At 43.1% G+C, this 15,322-nt stretch overlaps 1 protein-coding gene across 2 annotated transcripts in view; it reads right to left on the bottom strand.

Moving 5' to 3' along the window:
- Positions 1 to 8,886, bottom strand: part of GHR (growth hormone receptor) — a 299,099-nt gene extending 290,213 nt beyond the window's left edge. Inside the window, exon 1 of one of the 2 annotated variants that reach the window (XM_054488655.2) lies at positions 8,408 to 8,886. The gene's annotated coding sequence lies outside the window, so the exon portion shown is untranslated. Of the gene's footprint in view, positions 1 to 7,767; positions 8,145 to 8,407 lie in introns of those variants that run through there. The other variant, XM_063664781.1, reaches the window with a different exon arrangement.
- Between the last annotated feature and the right edge of the window lie 6,436 nt (positions 8,887 to 15,322).

Here is a 15,322-nt window from a genome sequence, read left to right as displayed (position 1 = left end):
TACAATAAAGTGCATTTTTTAAAGCAAGAAAAGAATGAGGATTTTTCTTTGGATTTTATCACTTGTTTAATATACTGTATTCTAAAGGAATAGAGGAGATGCCTCTTTTAAGACTTTTCAATAGGCTACTTCAAATGTTTAATTTCATAAACAACCGAGGAAAAAATCAAGGAGTTACTACAGCAAATGTCTAGCACAGTAGGTTGTCAACCATGGATAAGTACATAAAAGTACCTGTTCAGTTTGCAAAATCTTGGTGTGTTCCAGTTCCCTATCAGGGAATTCTCTACACCTGTGCTAAATCCCTGTGAAATGCGTTTCTTCCCTAGGACACAGGTTGTCCACCATGGATAAGTACATAAAAGTACCTTTTCAATTAGCAAACTCTTGATGTGTTCCAATTCTCTATCAGGGAATTCTCTACACCTGTACTGAATCCCTGTGAAGTGCACTTCTTCCCTAGGATACCTTTTTACTTAGAAGCCAGCCAGCTGGAGATAGATTTATCTTTAAACAAATTCACAACCTAAGAAGTATAATTCATTGGGAATATAATAATGTTAGTCTAAAGAAAACTGGTTGAAGTCTTATCAACAACAAAAGAAGAAAGCCCTAATCAAAACAGTAAACACATCTGGAAGTCTGAAAGACTCTTTAGAAGAAGTTATCTGCTGATTTTAGAATGGAGTATTTGAAGGTAAGTTTAGATGCTGATTAAAAGTATGCAGCCCAGCAATTTCTGACAAAATCACTACCTTCTTATGAATCATTACTAAGTACAATTAGTGTCTGGCCTAAGGCTTTATTTGCCTATATTAAAAGGTAGGAAGAGCACTGAAGAAAGAAGTTGAGACTAAACAACAATGACTTTTCCATCCTTCTTTTAAGAACCTGGTACTCATCAATGAATTTTCTTTAGCACAAAGAAAAAACAACAACAAAAGAGAAAAACACTATTTCAGAAAGACTTTCTGCATCAGATAGTGATGAGTTGCATTGTTTTAGAATGAAAGCAAGAAGCATGGTTTTGATAAAATTTTTATCTATTTTACTTAATTGATTAAAAATTAATGATGAGAGAATAAAATAGGCAAACATTTTTTGATGCTTACATTTAAAAGAAGAGAAAAATTCAATAATTAAATGGACTCAAACAATAGCCCTGAAGATAATTCTAAGGGGTCATTTTGTTTACTTCTCCTTTTTGCTTGTTTTTAACATACAAGAAATATGAAGCCCAGGAAGGTTAAATAGTTGGCAAAAAATGCAAAGCCCATTAAAGGCAGAGTTTGGAGAGGACCCAAGTTTCTTGACATCTAATTTACTATTATTTCATATTATATCATTCTAACTTAGAAGTTTCTTATAGCAAAGTAAACCTTTGGTTTGAAAATTGCGTGTCCAAGTACTTGCCAATGGGTCTGTTGTAATTTTGGGGGGTGAGGACTGGGAGATGGAGACTAGTGAAACAAATTTTTGAAATGTAAAAAAAGGAACTGAATCATTGTTTATTTCTTCCCTTCATATCAGAATAGAATAAAGCAAAAAAGCAAATGTGTATGAATTGAGACCATAATGCTGGGGATAAAGTGAAGAAACACACACATACACACACACACACACACACACACACACACACGGGACTAGCATGGACAATTTTATCTAAGTGCACAAGACTATGATTATCCACTTGTCTTGATCAAAGGTCTCTCAAAGGGCTTTTGGTAGGCTCAGATGTCAGTTTATATCACAGGTTGGTTTTTTCTCTCTCATCCTCCCACCCCACTGCAGCAAGAAACATAGTCATTTGTTTCACATTCAGACTTGCTGAAAAACTGACATTGTCTTCGTCATCCAACATAAATGTTTGTGTGTGTGTGTGTGTGTGTGTGTGTGCATGCAGGCAGACAATGCTGTGGCTGATTCTTAGCTTGGTGGCAAGGGGAATTCATAATTTAGCTGGAAGCCCAAGACAGATACATAAAAGAGAAATCAATCACACCAGGTAGGTGCCCAATGCACAGTTCAGGCCTCTCCTCTGGATAAGCCAGATTTGCTATCTTCTTCCAAGGCAGCTAAGACTTGGTAAGCTAAGAGTAACAGGGCCTTTGTCCAGCTCCTGTCCAGACCTACAACAGGACATGGGACCTGCTTATGGAGTGTGAACACTTTAGACTTTCCTGTGGCATTGGCAAGCCATTTACCACCTGAGAAAAAGTAGATGGTGGACTTAGTCATGTCCTGCATGTACATCTTAAATCCCAGTTGCCCAAGGAAGTATCTTTATTTGATATAGTTTCACTTCACTTAAGGCCAGATGGCATACTCTCCGGGACTTTGGCAGAATAAGCCTTCAATAAATGCCTGATTGCTAGTACTGACTCATGTTCATGGAAGCAGACACAATGAGGCCTATGAAAAAAATACATCATAGTCCCTACCTGTCTAGAGCATGTAGCTTCAACTTGTTTATCTTTGGAACATTCTACTTCCGGTATTTTGGAGTTGATATTCCTTGATAAGGAGAAATTAAGGCACTATTTGCACTGTTTATAGAATTTTATTTACCTGCACAGTATGTTACTTTCCATAAATTTATAGTACATTCAGTCATGAAAAAACGTTTTGAAGCTATTATAAAAATGCTTTGACTATGGATGATTAATAATCTGAAAAGAACAAGTTATCTTGTTCATAGGTATGAAATTAATCAAGAGCGTAATGAAATGGCTAAAGAATTTCATTAATATTAAACTGTCTTAATAGATATAGAACGTTCAGAACTACAAATTATAAATCTTTTGTTTAGAAAACACACATTAGGAGGGACGGTCAGTAATATGGTTTTGCTGTGTCCCCACCCCAATCTCATCTTGAATTCTAGCTCCCATAATCGCCACGTGTCATGGGAGGAACCCAGTGGGAGGTAATTGAATCAAGAGGGCAAGTTTTTCCCATGCTGTTCTTGTGATAGTGATTAAGTCTCATGAGATCTGATGGTTTTATAAAGGGCAGTTCCCCCGCACATGCTTTATTGTCTGCCACCATGTAAGAGTGCCTTATTCCTCCTTCACCTTCTGCCATGATTGAGAGGCCTCCCAGCCATGTGGAACTGTGCATCCATTAAACCTAATTTTCTTTATAAATTACCCAGTCTTCGGTATGTCTTTGTTAGCAGCATGAGAATGGGCTAACATAGTAAGTTGGTGGTGGTAGAGTTGGTGCTGCTGTAAAGATACCCAAAAATGTGGAAGCAACTTTAGAACTGGGTAACAGGCAGAGGTTTGAACAGTTTGGAGGGCTCAAAGGAAGACAGGAAAATGTGGGAAAGTTTGGAACTTTCTAGAGACTTGGAGGGCTCAGAAAACAGGAAGATGTGGGAAAGTTTGGAACTTCCTAGAGACTTGTTGAATGGATTTGACCAAAATGCTTATAGTGATATGGACAATAAAGTCCAGGCTGATGTGGTCTCAGATGAAGATGAGGAACTTGTTGGGAACTGGAGCAAAGGTGACTCTTGTTAATGCTTTAGCAAAGAGACTGGTGGCATTTTTCCCCTGCCCTAGAGATCTGTGGAACTTTAAACTTGAGAGAGATTATTTAGGGTATCTGGCAGAAGAAATTTCTAAGCAGCAAAGCATTCAAGAGGTGAAAAGAGCATAAAAGTTTGGAAAATTTGCAGGCTGATGATGCCATAGAAAAGAAAAACCCATTTTCTGGGGAGAAATTCAAGACTGCTGCAGAAATTTGCATAAGTAACGAGAAGCCAAATGTTGGTCACCAAGACAATAGGGAAAATGTCTCCAGAACATGTCAGAGGTCTTTATGGCAGCCCCTCCCGTCACGGGCCCAGAGGCCTAGGAGGAAAAAATGGTTTTCTGGGCCTGCTAGGTGCAGCCTAGGGACTTGGTGCCCTGTGTCTCAGCCCCTCCAGCCATGTCTAAAAGGGGCCAAGGTACAGCTCAGGCCATAGCTGCAAAGGGCGAAAGCCCCAAGTCTTGGCAGCTTCCATGTGGTGTTGGTCCTGCAGGTGCACAGAAGACAAGAACTGAGGTTTGGGAACTTCCACCTAGATTTCAGAGGATGATGGAAATGCCTGGATGTCCAGGCAGAGTTATGCTGCAGGGGCAGAGCCCTCATAAAGAACCCTTGCTAGGGCAATGCAGAAAAGAAATGTGGGGTTGGATCCTCTACACAGAGTCCCCACTGGGTCACTGCCTAGTAGAGCTATGAGAAGAGGGCCACCATTCCCCAGCCCCCACAATGGTAGATCCACTGACAGTTAGCACCATGTGCCTGGAAAAGCCACAGTCAATGCCAGCCATGAAAACAGCCAGGAGAGGGCCTGTACCCTGCAAAGCCACAGGGGCAGAGCTGCGCAAGGTCATGGGAGCCCACATTTTGCATCAGTGTGACCTGGATGTGAGACATGAAGTCAAACGAGTTCATTTCAGAACTTTAAGGTTTAATGACTGCCCTATTAGACTTTGGACTTGCACCTATAGCCCCTCTGTTTTGGCCAATTTCTCCCATTTGGAATGGGCATATTTACACAATGCCTGTACCTCCATTGTATCTAGAAAGTAACTAACTTGCTTTTGATTTTACAGGCTCACAGGTGGAAGGGACTTGCCTTGGTTCAGGTGAGACTTTGGACTGTGGATTTTTGAGTTAATGCTGAAATGAGTTAAGACTTGCAGGACTGTTGGGAAGGCATGATTGGTTTTGAAATGTGAGAACATGAGATTTAGGAGGGGCTAGGAGCGGAATGATATGGTTTGGCTTTGTCTCCACCCAAATGGCATCTTCAATTGTAGTTCTCATAATTCCCACATGTGGTGGAAGGGACCCAGTAGGAGTTAATTAAATCATGGAAATGGGTTTTTCTCATGTTGTTCTCATGACAGTGAATAAGTCTAATGAGATCTGATGGTTCTATAAAGGGCAGTTCCCCTGCACATGCTTTCTTGCCTACTGTCATGTAAGACATGTCTTTGCTCCTCCTTCACCTTCCGCCATGATTGTGAGGCCTCCCCAGCCATGTGGAACTGTGAATCCATTAAACTTCTTTTTCTTTATAAATTACACAGTCTCACGTATGTCTTTATTAGCAGCATGAGAACAGACTAATACAATGAGAATGTACAATCAAGGGCATCTGGTTCAAGGCAGAGGAGGGTGGAACCCTATAGTGGATGAAAAACTGCTGCAAGAGTAGGCAAAAGGGGATTCAGCAAGGAGCATAATGTTTGTTTTCAAGTATGGTAAACACGGGGAAAAGAGACTGGATTCATTGTGGTCAGCTCCTGAAGGATAGGCAAGTGGATGGAAGAAAATGTTGATTCAGTATAAGACAGAACTTTCTAGAAATGAATCTTTCCTAGAATGGACTGACCAATGAAAACGGGAGATTTCCAACTGATTATTTCCAAGAAGAGATAGACTAGACCATTTTCACAGATAGAGGTTCATGCACCAGATAATTACCTCTATAGTAATTATCATCTTAAGTAATTCTTTTATGGGACATATTATTTATATTATCTGTTTCAGGTTGAAAAAAATTACTTTCCAGAAAGACATTCTGTACTGTCTTGTTTACACAATTGGCTGAGGGATGACTCCAGTCTTACCAAACTTCAATTCTTATCAATTGAAGATTGAAAAGGTGATTAGGTGATTTGAATGCTCATAATATTTAAATAATCACCACAGAAATTATAGGGTTCTTTTTAAAGAAGAAAAAGTATTGGCTTGTATGGACACATGTAAACACATTAAGAAATATAAGTTATTTTCATTATTGACATAGTTTTTAAAAATTGCTCTTTAAAAGCAAACCAAATTCCCATAGTTGTGCAATTTGCCAGTGGTACGACCTGAGAAGTGTAATGTTCAGGTTAGCAGATTTAAAAAACATAATCCATGCTTTTTTCACTAAGCTAAACAATCTACTGTCCCACTTTCTCACTACGTCACTCACATTTATCTTTACATTAACAGTGCTCACCAGGAGATAGCCAAAGAAGGCTAGCCAAGCTGGACCAACTGCAAGATTTGTTTCCCTGCTGCAAGATTTGTTTCCCTGCTGCAAGATTTGCTTCATGCACTTGGAAGAAGCACGCTGCAACTGTGGCTCCATTTATTATATTATGCTATAAACATTACGTCCTGAGCTAACAAGATACTCAACATGACAATCCCATAGGTTACCAAGCACTGTAAACATCTGTTTAAGCAGGTGCCAGAGATAGCATAGAGGAGGCCTCTAGTATCCATTTTAAAGTGGTTTATGATGTGGAGTCTGCTGTTTAAAAACTAATAATAAAAAACATGGGCCCAAACCCTGGCTAAAACAAATTTTTGTGAGCACAGTTATGTTCATTTTGAAAAAGGAATGCACTCATCTCGTCACTTTGTAATTGCATTTATAGACTTTCATTTCACACCTTTGCCCATTAAGTGTTGGCTTTCCATGGGCTTCAGGAGACCATCACTATAATTTCACTGTGATATATTTACTCCAATAAAAAAAAAAAAGCTAAATGTTGACACACCAACTTTCCTTAGATTAATACAAAACAAAAAGTTTATAAGGGTGGAAGAAGATGATGAGAGATGGGACAACCCCTTTAAGCTACACATGATGTCTTCCAAAGGTCTCTAGGCCAAAACACATCCTTCCAGCTCCATCCAAAGGCCCATTTGAAGGGAAGCTGTAAATAGCTGAAGACTCCTTGAAATCTAATCTGGAAACACTGAGCTTCGCTTTTCTCAAAAGGAAAAAGAGCTCCCAATCACTGAATAAATAGAACCAACAATCCTGTCTGCTGCATCAATTTTGTTTCTATCCAGCATTTTAATTTCTGGAAAGGTTTCAACATTTATCATCAGAAAAAAGATACTTCTAGGGTGATTCAGGTGGAAACTAGCCTGGAACACCAGTTGCTCAGGAAACAGAGCCTGACCTGCCACAATATCCCATGTCTGCATGAAAAGATGAGTGTCTTCCCAGGCACACACACCAGGGAGCCTGAACACCTCTGAAACCAGCCGGTCCCTGGACTGTGGACAGCAGCACCCTGAAAATTTCAAATTCATGGCTCCAACCTGTGTCTGTCTCCGAAGTTCTGTACTCACACATATTACACATCTCTTAGACCTCCCAAACGCCCTCCCATGCAGTTCTCCTGAGAACTCCCCAAACCCTCACTTTCAGTCCTCAGCCACTCAGGGCAATGCGTTTAGTTATTTTAAAGCCCTTAATACTTAATCCTATGCAGAAACTACTCTGACTTCCCAACACTTTGGCCTCCCGTTACCTTTCTCTGTCCCTTCCAAGGTCTCCTGGCGGCACAAACAGGCAGGCGGCACCTCTGTGGCCTCTTCCACCCTGCACACCCTACTGGCTCAGGCGCCGACACGCCTCCCCAGGCGCACACCCGCGCGCGCACACACAGCGCACACGTACACTCATTCAGGACACACAGTCCGCGCCAGACCGAGAGCCCCCGCAGCTCGGTCTCAGTAGGCATCCCCTCGAGCTATATATAAAGCACTCGCCCCAAATAGACTTCCCCGCGCACTCGCAAGTGGGTGACCCTGCCCCGCACCCTCTGCGCCGCCAGCGCCCTCTCCCTAGACACGCGGCCACCCCATTGACCCGCAGCCTCTGGCAGTTCTGTCAAAACTTTAAACCTGATTGATTTTACAACCACTAGTGTGTCAGAGGCTGGGGGAGGTCGGCTCGCCACAATTTCCACTTACCCTAGTTCATGCGGACTGGTGGCCGTCACTCTACTGACCCCAGTTCCATCGGTGCCAATGTGCGGCTGCGGCCCGCACAAACGCGCAAAAGACCGCGCGCTCTGCGCGCTGTGTCCACGCGCACAGCTCGACCTCCCCAGTCTCCCAGTCGCGCTGCCGGGGATCCTTCCCGGCGCAGCAGCAGCAGCCTCGGCAGTTCCTGCCTCAGCCAGGCAGATGATGGCAAACAGAAACACACTAGCAAAACTTTTATGACTTTAACAAAACTGTCTCCGGAGTAAACCCCTCCACGCACCCTACTCGCGGGCCAGAGCAGACGCCAGAGTGGGATGGTTCGTCTGTCGCCCGCAACTCCCTGCCGCCCCCACCAGCTTCCAGACACACACACACATACACACACACACACACACACACACACACACACACGATTGGGTTACAACAACCCACCAGCAGAAAACAACTTCTTCGCAAGGAGGAGGGGAGCACAGCCAAGTCATCCGGAATAAAAAATTATCCGTGTAAATATATAAGACAGATCCTCCCATTTTCATAAACAGCTAGAGTCCCAGGGTTCACTCTCAGGCCCCCTGGCACAACAGGAGGAAAATAAAGCCAGACTCCCGGAGCCCCACTCCAGTACCTCCGAGCTTCGCCTCTGATCAGAGAGCGCGGGTTCGCGTCTGCGCTGGGGCCAATGGTGCCGGGGCCTCCGGCCCGCGTGGCCCCAGACCGGGGTCCCCGCCGCCGCCCGGGCTCAGCAGCAGCCGCCGCCGCCACCGCCACTGTAGCAGCCGCTGCTGCCGCCGCCGCCGCCGCCGCCGCCGCCGCTCCCTAGCCCTCCTCCTCTTCCCATGGCTGCGCCCTGCTTGGCAGCTCGCGGGCTGTCAGGCTTGGGGAGGAGAGAGGGGGCGGGGTGAAACGAGAAGGGAGGATGGGAGGGCAGGGGTGGGAAAAGGCGGCCACGGTTCACCAGGGGTCACGCCGGGCCTGGCCTGCCGTCCCCCAGATCCAGGCTGCAGAAACAAAGGGGAAGAGGACGTTCAAGGAGGCCAGTTCGAGAACTGCTGCGGAGAGGCCGAGTGCCGCCGGGGCCAAGCATTCTGAGTTGCTGGGATGAAGTCTTCCCGGCGAGGGACTGGAGTTGGTGCGTGTCACTCTCAACTGAGCTGCGCGGCTCCTCCTAGAGGAAAATATTGGTAGTTGCAATACACTTCCTTCCTCTCCGCCTGCCCGTTCCCAAATGAAAGCAGGACCTACAAGAGCGTTAAGTGCAGTCCACAGACTCAAAGAAACACTTACAAAAAGGTTAGCTATCTCCAGGAATGAGAGGAAGATCAGCAAGATACCTTGGAAAGCGTGTTTAGCCATCCAAATATTGCTTTTCCATCAGCAATCAAGTTCCAAACTCCTGCTCACTGGGGCACAGTGAAAAGATAGTTAAAACTACGAAGGGCTTTATTGTGGAGGTTAGAAGACGGAGACAGAGAGAATGAGTAATTTACCAAGGACGCTCAGCATGTTAGCCGAGAGGTATCTGCTAGAGGACAGGGATGCAGGGAGAGCAGACACAGGCCACAGCCTGAAGTTCCTGAGCCAGGGAAAGGGTTTTAACTCTGCCTCACGCTGGTCATAGCTCATCTGTCAAATGCGAGCCCTGCCTACTTCATTCACAAGAAGTTGTAAAAGTGCTGCAGAAAGTTAAAGTTGTGCATAAGCATGTCATTTTTGTACAGCATCAAACCCCGAGTCGCTATATGCTTTTCTGAGCGGAGAGTACAAAAGTCTAGCTCCAGGTTGTCTCAGATATGAAGGAGTAGCTAGTCATCCGATCTTTCCACTATTTACTGACCGTCAATTGTAATGTCACTTACTTATAAGCTTCTAACAGCTTTGGCTTACTAAAGACTTTTTTTTTTTTTTTTTTAACAGAGCTCCCAGACACAAACCCAAGTTTATACCCAGAGAGAAATGTTTAAACAACAGCTTAAAGGAACCAAGTTTCTTTTCTTTAGAATAAAATATCTATAGGGCTTTGAAGTAGTACACGGGAGCCAAGACTTGAGAAGGAACAGAGGACCAAAGACTCTGGGATAGCAGATATCACATAAGATACCCCTATTTTCAAAGGAATCAAATAAGTGAAAAACTGTTCCTTAGAATGCTTTCAGAAGCTCAGCTGTGGCTCAAATACCCCAGCTGTTCCAGACAGACACCTAGAATGAACGAAAAAGGAAAGATTCTGGAAGGGGCATGTTTTATCATGGGGTGGGATGGTTATTGATCCTGAACTGCTCTTGTTCTATCACATCTAAAAATAAGGAGGCTTTTAGTTCCCCTAAGACTCTTCCCCAAACCATTGATTTCTGGGGTTCAATACTTTGCTGGAGCAATAGTGGTGCTTGGCTGTGTCTGGAGCTTTTAAAAGGGGAGGCACCCATATAGAGAAACTTGAGAAAGTAAAAGATTAGGGCACAGTCAAGAAAAACTCCTGCTGGGTGGTCCATACATGCCAAGCTGGCTGACAGGGTAGTCCTGGCAGGAGTAGAGACCAGACAGGCCTCAAATGCTGACTCCACGCCTGTCTGAAATGACCTTCCAAGTTGGACCTTCTTCAGAGCCTGGCACTACCAACCTCTCTGTTTATATCCTCTCTGTGCCTTCTCATCCTTTGCCCTTCTTCCCTGAGCTAGAGAATCTTGATCTAGTTTAGGAGGTGCCAGACGGAGTCATAAAAGATATTCTAAATTCTATTGTTTATGCTCTGAGATGAGCTCAGGGCCATACTTAAAAAAGTAAGAATTGACTTCTTTTTTTAAAAAAAATCTGGGTTCAGCAATATCCTCCATTCTGTGTGCCATGAAACTAGACTACTCTGGCTGCTTCTCTGTCTTTGATTTTTAAAAAGTCATCATGCACAGAAAACATAGGAAAAGACACCTCGGTTAATATTATAGAACTAGACATAAACCTGCAACTGACATGAAGGGCAGTCTTTATTTTTAAGCCTCATAAATAAAGGTCCTTCAGTCTCATATATGACCAGGTATTGGTCTATAGTAGTATGTGCCTCTTTATATATTCCAAATTGTGAGGGAAAATGTAGCAGGTATTGAGTTGATTAATTTGTTATAAGTTAAGGCATGCCAGAGCACATTTACCTTCTGAAGAGTGAAACTGCATTTGCTCATGGTTTCCATTCTGCTTGGAAGATCCTACTTTGTCCACCCAGAGAAATCCTTCTTAACCTTAAAGTTCCAATCAATTGTTTACTTTCTCTCTGAAGCTCTTCCTGACTATTCCCCAGGGTGGAATTAGTTAATTCTCCCTGTAGCAGCACCTTTATAGGCCTTTATACCTTCTTTTATTAAATATTGCAGTTTTTGTTGATATGTCTGCTTTTCTCATTAATTAAGAGATTTCTGAGGAAGAAACTGTATATTCTTAATATCTGTACCTGCAATGCTAGGTTAGTGCCCAGTATTTATAGAGTTTATAGAGTGTCCAATAAATAATCAAATTGAATGAAAACTTGTATCTCTTGGATTTATATCTCCAACCCAGACCTCTCTACAGAGCTCCAGGCTAACAACTGGGTGTCTCCATTTGGATGGAGTATCTCCAAGTGGAAACTTGACATGTCCACATCTGAACACTGGTTCTTTCTCCTTAAACATACTCCAATCACAGTGGGTGACATTTCCATCTCAGTAGATGGCAACTACTTCCTGCCAGTTACCCAGGCCACAAACCTTTGAAATCATCCTTAATTCTTCTCTGCCAATCACATTCCACGTTCAAAACTCTGTCTATTTCTTGGAGAGGTCCAGAGACACCTGGTCTGAACCACCAGAATTTCTCAGATTACTGCAGTAGTCTCTCAACTCAACTGGTCTCCTTGCTTTGACAAACCCCACCCCTAACCCCCAACCAACACCAACAACAACCCAAAGTGTAAATTCAGTTGACATAGTCATTCCTTTTAAAACTAATATCATGTCATTCCTCAGCTCAAAACCCTCCAATGGTTCCCCATTCAAATCAGAATAAAATTCAAAATGGCCCATGAGACCCTACATGAGCTATGTACCTTTGCCCCACACCTCATCTCCCATGAATTTCCCCATCACTGGGTCATCCATTCTGCTCCCAGCACACCGGCCTCCCTGCTGTTTCTTAAGCAGGCCAGGCAGACTCCTAACTTGGAGCCTTTTTGCTGGCTTTTCTCTCTGATTTAAACACCCTTCCTCAAATATTCATTTGCTTCCTCCTATAGTTCCTTGAGGTCTTTACTCAGATATTGGCCAACTTATCTTGTCCAACCTATTTTACCTTATTATGGCCCACCCTCCCCACTTTTTTATACATCCCCAGTAGGGCTTAGCAAAAAATATAAACTGCCTTGAAGACAATAGAAACAATTAGAAAATAATTCTGATTGATCGCCATCTCCCCAAACCATAAAACACCACAGTATAAACTTCCTAAATCTACAGTTATCTGAGGTTAGAGCATGGCTTTGGTCACTCTGTTGTACTATAAAGTGCCAAAGCTTCTTCTCAAAACAAAACAAAAGACGCCAAAACACTTAAAGTAGCATTTTATAGCTGTTTTGTTTTATAGCATTTGTAGTTGAAGAACATAGGATTGTTAGTCTGGAGCCTTGGGGTCCTGTGTAGGTCCTCTGTGATTTTGGGTAAATTAGTTACTAATCTCACAATGACTCCATTTCTTGGCCTATAGAAGGAAGGGTTTGCTCTCTGAGATCATTCAGCTGTAAAATAAAGTATTAGATTGATATTTGTAAATCAAATTATGATATCAATCATTTGTGATAAATTCAAAATTTATTTGAATAATATTTGACCAAATGTCTGGGTACCATGCCCTAGCAAAGTTGACGCATTGAGATGGTTAATTTTATGTGTCAATTTTGCTAGACTTTGAGTAAATCATATTGCCCTACATAATGTGGGTGGGCCTCAATAGATCAGTTGAAGGCATCAAGAGAAAAAAACTGACCTATCCCAAACAAGAGAAAATTCTGTCAGCAGGCAGCCTTTGGACTCAAACTGCATATCAACTATTCCCTAAATCTGCAACCAATTTACCCTGTAGATATTTGACTTTTCAGTTTTCACAATTACGTGAGCAAATTTCTCAAAATAAGTCTCTGTATATACATCTCATGAATATGACATATATATATATCTCCCTAATAATACAATGTTTACTGGTAAAATTAATAAGATTCTAATAAAACATTATCCCTTTAATGAATTTTTTTAAACTAACACTGAATTCCCATTCACCATGTTCTTTCATTTATACAAATGTTGGTGAGCCTACACTATGACAGACTTTGTTCTAAAAACTTAGCATGCATCAGGGAACAAAATTTATACGACACATCTACAAAGATGCTGCCCTCATGGGGCTTGCATTCTAGTTAGGAGAGACTATGAACAATAAACATAATAAGTAAATCACTGAAGTGCTGATTAAAGACAACCATAGCAGGGTAAGAGGCTCAAGAATGTCAGGTAGCAGGTATAAGAGTGCTGAGAATTCCTTCCTTGCCCAGGACTCAGCATAGCATGGAATTGAGCATGTGATGCTTATGAGCACATTGTGAGAGCTCTTTGACTAGGGTAATCTCTTTACCTTAGTCCCCTAGTTCCATCCCACAACTGCCTTGGGTGAGGATGGCAAGGGAATCATGAAGAGAAAAAAACGACTTAGGGAAGTATTTATTGCTTTCCCCCTATATTGGAAGGTAACAGGGAAAATGCTATTTCATGATCTGGGACTTCTTAGCCAAAATTTATGAGAAGGTCCCAGAGCCAGGTGAAAGCTTAAAATTACCATTTACTGGAAAACAACCTAAGATGGCCAAATAGGAACAGCTCTCGTCTGCAGCTCCCTGTGTAATTGATGCAGAAGACAGGTGATTTCTGCATTTCCAACTGAGGTACCTGGTTCATCTCATTGGGACTGGTTGGACAGTGGGTGCAGCCCAGAGAGAATGAGCTGAAGCAGGGTGGGGCGTTGCTTCACCCGGGAAGAGCAAGGGGTTGGGGAATTTCCCTTTCTTAGCCAAGGGAAGCCGCGACAGTCTGTACCTGGAGGAATGGTACACTTCTGCCCAAATACTGTGCTTTTCCCTCAGTTTTCACAACCAGCAGACCAGGAAGTTCCTTCCTGTACCTGGCTCAGCAGGTCCCACACCCATGGAGCCATGCTCACTGCTAGTGCAGCAGTCCGACATCAAACTAGAGATGGCAGCCTGGCTGGGGGAGGGAAGTCAGCCATTGCTGAGGCTTAAGTAGGTAAAGAAAGTGGCTGGGAAGCTTGAACTGTGTGGAGCCCACTGCAGCTCAATGAGGCCTGCTTGCCTCTGTAGACTCCAACTCTGGGGGCAGGGCATAGCTGAACAAAAGGCAGCAGAAACTTCTGCAGACTTAAATGGCCCTGTCTGACAGCTCTGAAGAGAGCAGTGGTTCTCCCAGCATGGTGTTTGAGCTCTGAGAATGGACAGACTGCCTCCTTAAGTGGGTCCCTGACCTCCGTGTAGCCTAACTGGGAGACACCTCCCAGTAGGGGCCGACTGACACCTCATACAGCCAGGTGCCCCTCTGAGACAAAGCTTCCAGAGGAAGGATCAGGCAGCAATATTTGCTGTTCTGCAGCCTCTGCTGGTGATACCCAGGCAAACAGTGTCTGGAGTGGATCTCCAGCAAATTCCAACAGACCTGCAGCTGAGGGACCTGACTGGTAGAAGAATAACAAACAGAAAGGAATAGCATCAACATCAACAAAAAGCACATCCACACAAAAACCCCATCTGTAGTCACCAACATCAAAGACCAAACGTAGATAAAACCACAAAGATGGGGAGAAACCAGAGCAGAAAAGCTGAAAATTCTAAAAACCAGAGTGCCTCTTCTCCTCCAAAGGATTGCAGCTCCTCGCCAGCAACAGTACAAAGCTGGAAGGAGAATAACTTTGATGAGTTGAGAAGTAGGCTTCAGAAGGTCAGTAATAACAAACTTTTTCGAGCTAAAGGACGACGTTCGAACCCATCATGAGGAAGCTAAAAACCTTGAAAAAGGATTAGACGAATGGCTAACTAGAATAAACAGTGTAGAGAAGAGCTTAAATGACCTCCTGGCACTGAAAACCATCGCATGAGAACTACATGATGCACGCATAAGTTTCAGTAGCCAATTTGATCAAGTGGAAGAAAAGGTTTCAGTGATTGAAGATCAAATGAATGAAATGAAGTGAGTAGAGAAGTTTAGAGAAAAAAGAGTAAAAAGAAATGAACAAAGCATCCAAGAAATATGGGACTATGTGAAAAGACCAAATCTACATCTGATTGGTGTACCTGAGAGTGATGGGGAGAATGGAGCCAAATTGGAAAACACTCTTCAGGGTGTTATCCAGGAGAACTTCCCCAACCTAGCAAGGCAGGCCAACATTCAAATTCAGGAAATACAGAGAACACCACAAAGATAATCCTCAAGAAGAGCAACCCCAAGACACATAATCATCAGAT

Source organism: Pongo pygmaeus, chromosome 4, assembly GCF_028885625.2.
Source record: "Pongo pygmaeus isolate AG05252 chromosome 4, NHGRI_mPonPyg2-v2.0_pri, whole genome shotgun sequence".
Taxonomy (NCBI): domain Eukaryota; kingdom Metazoa; phylum Chordata; class Mammalia; order Primates; family Hominidae; genus Pongo; species Pongo pygmaeus.
This window is presented reverse-complemented; position numbering and strand designations above follow the sequence as displayed.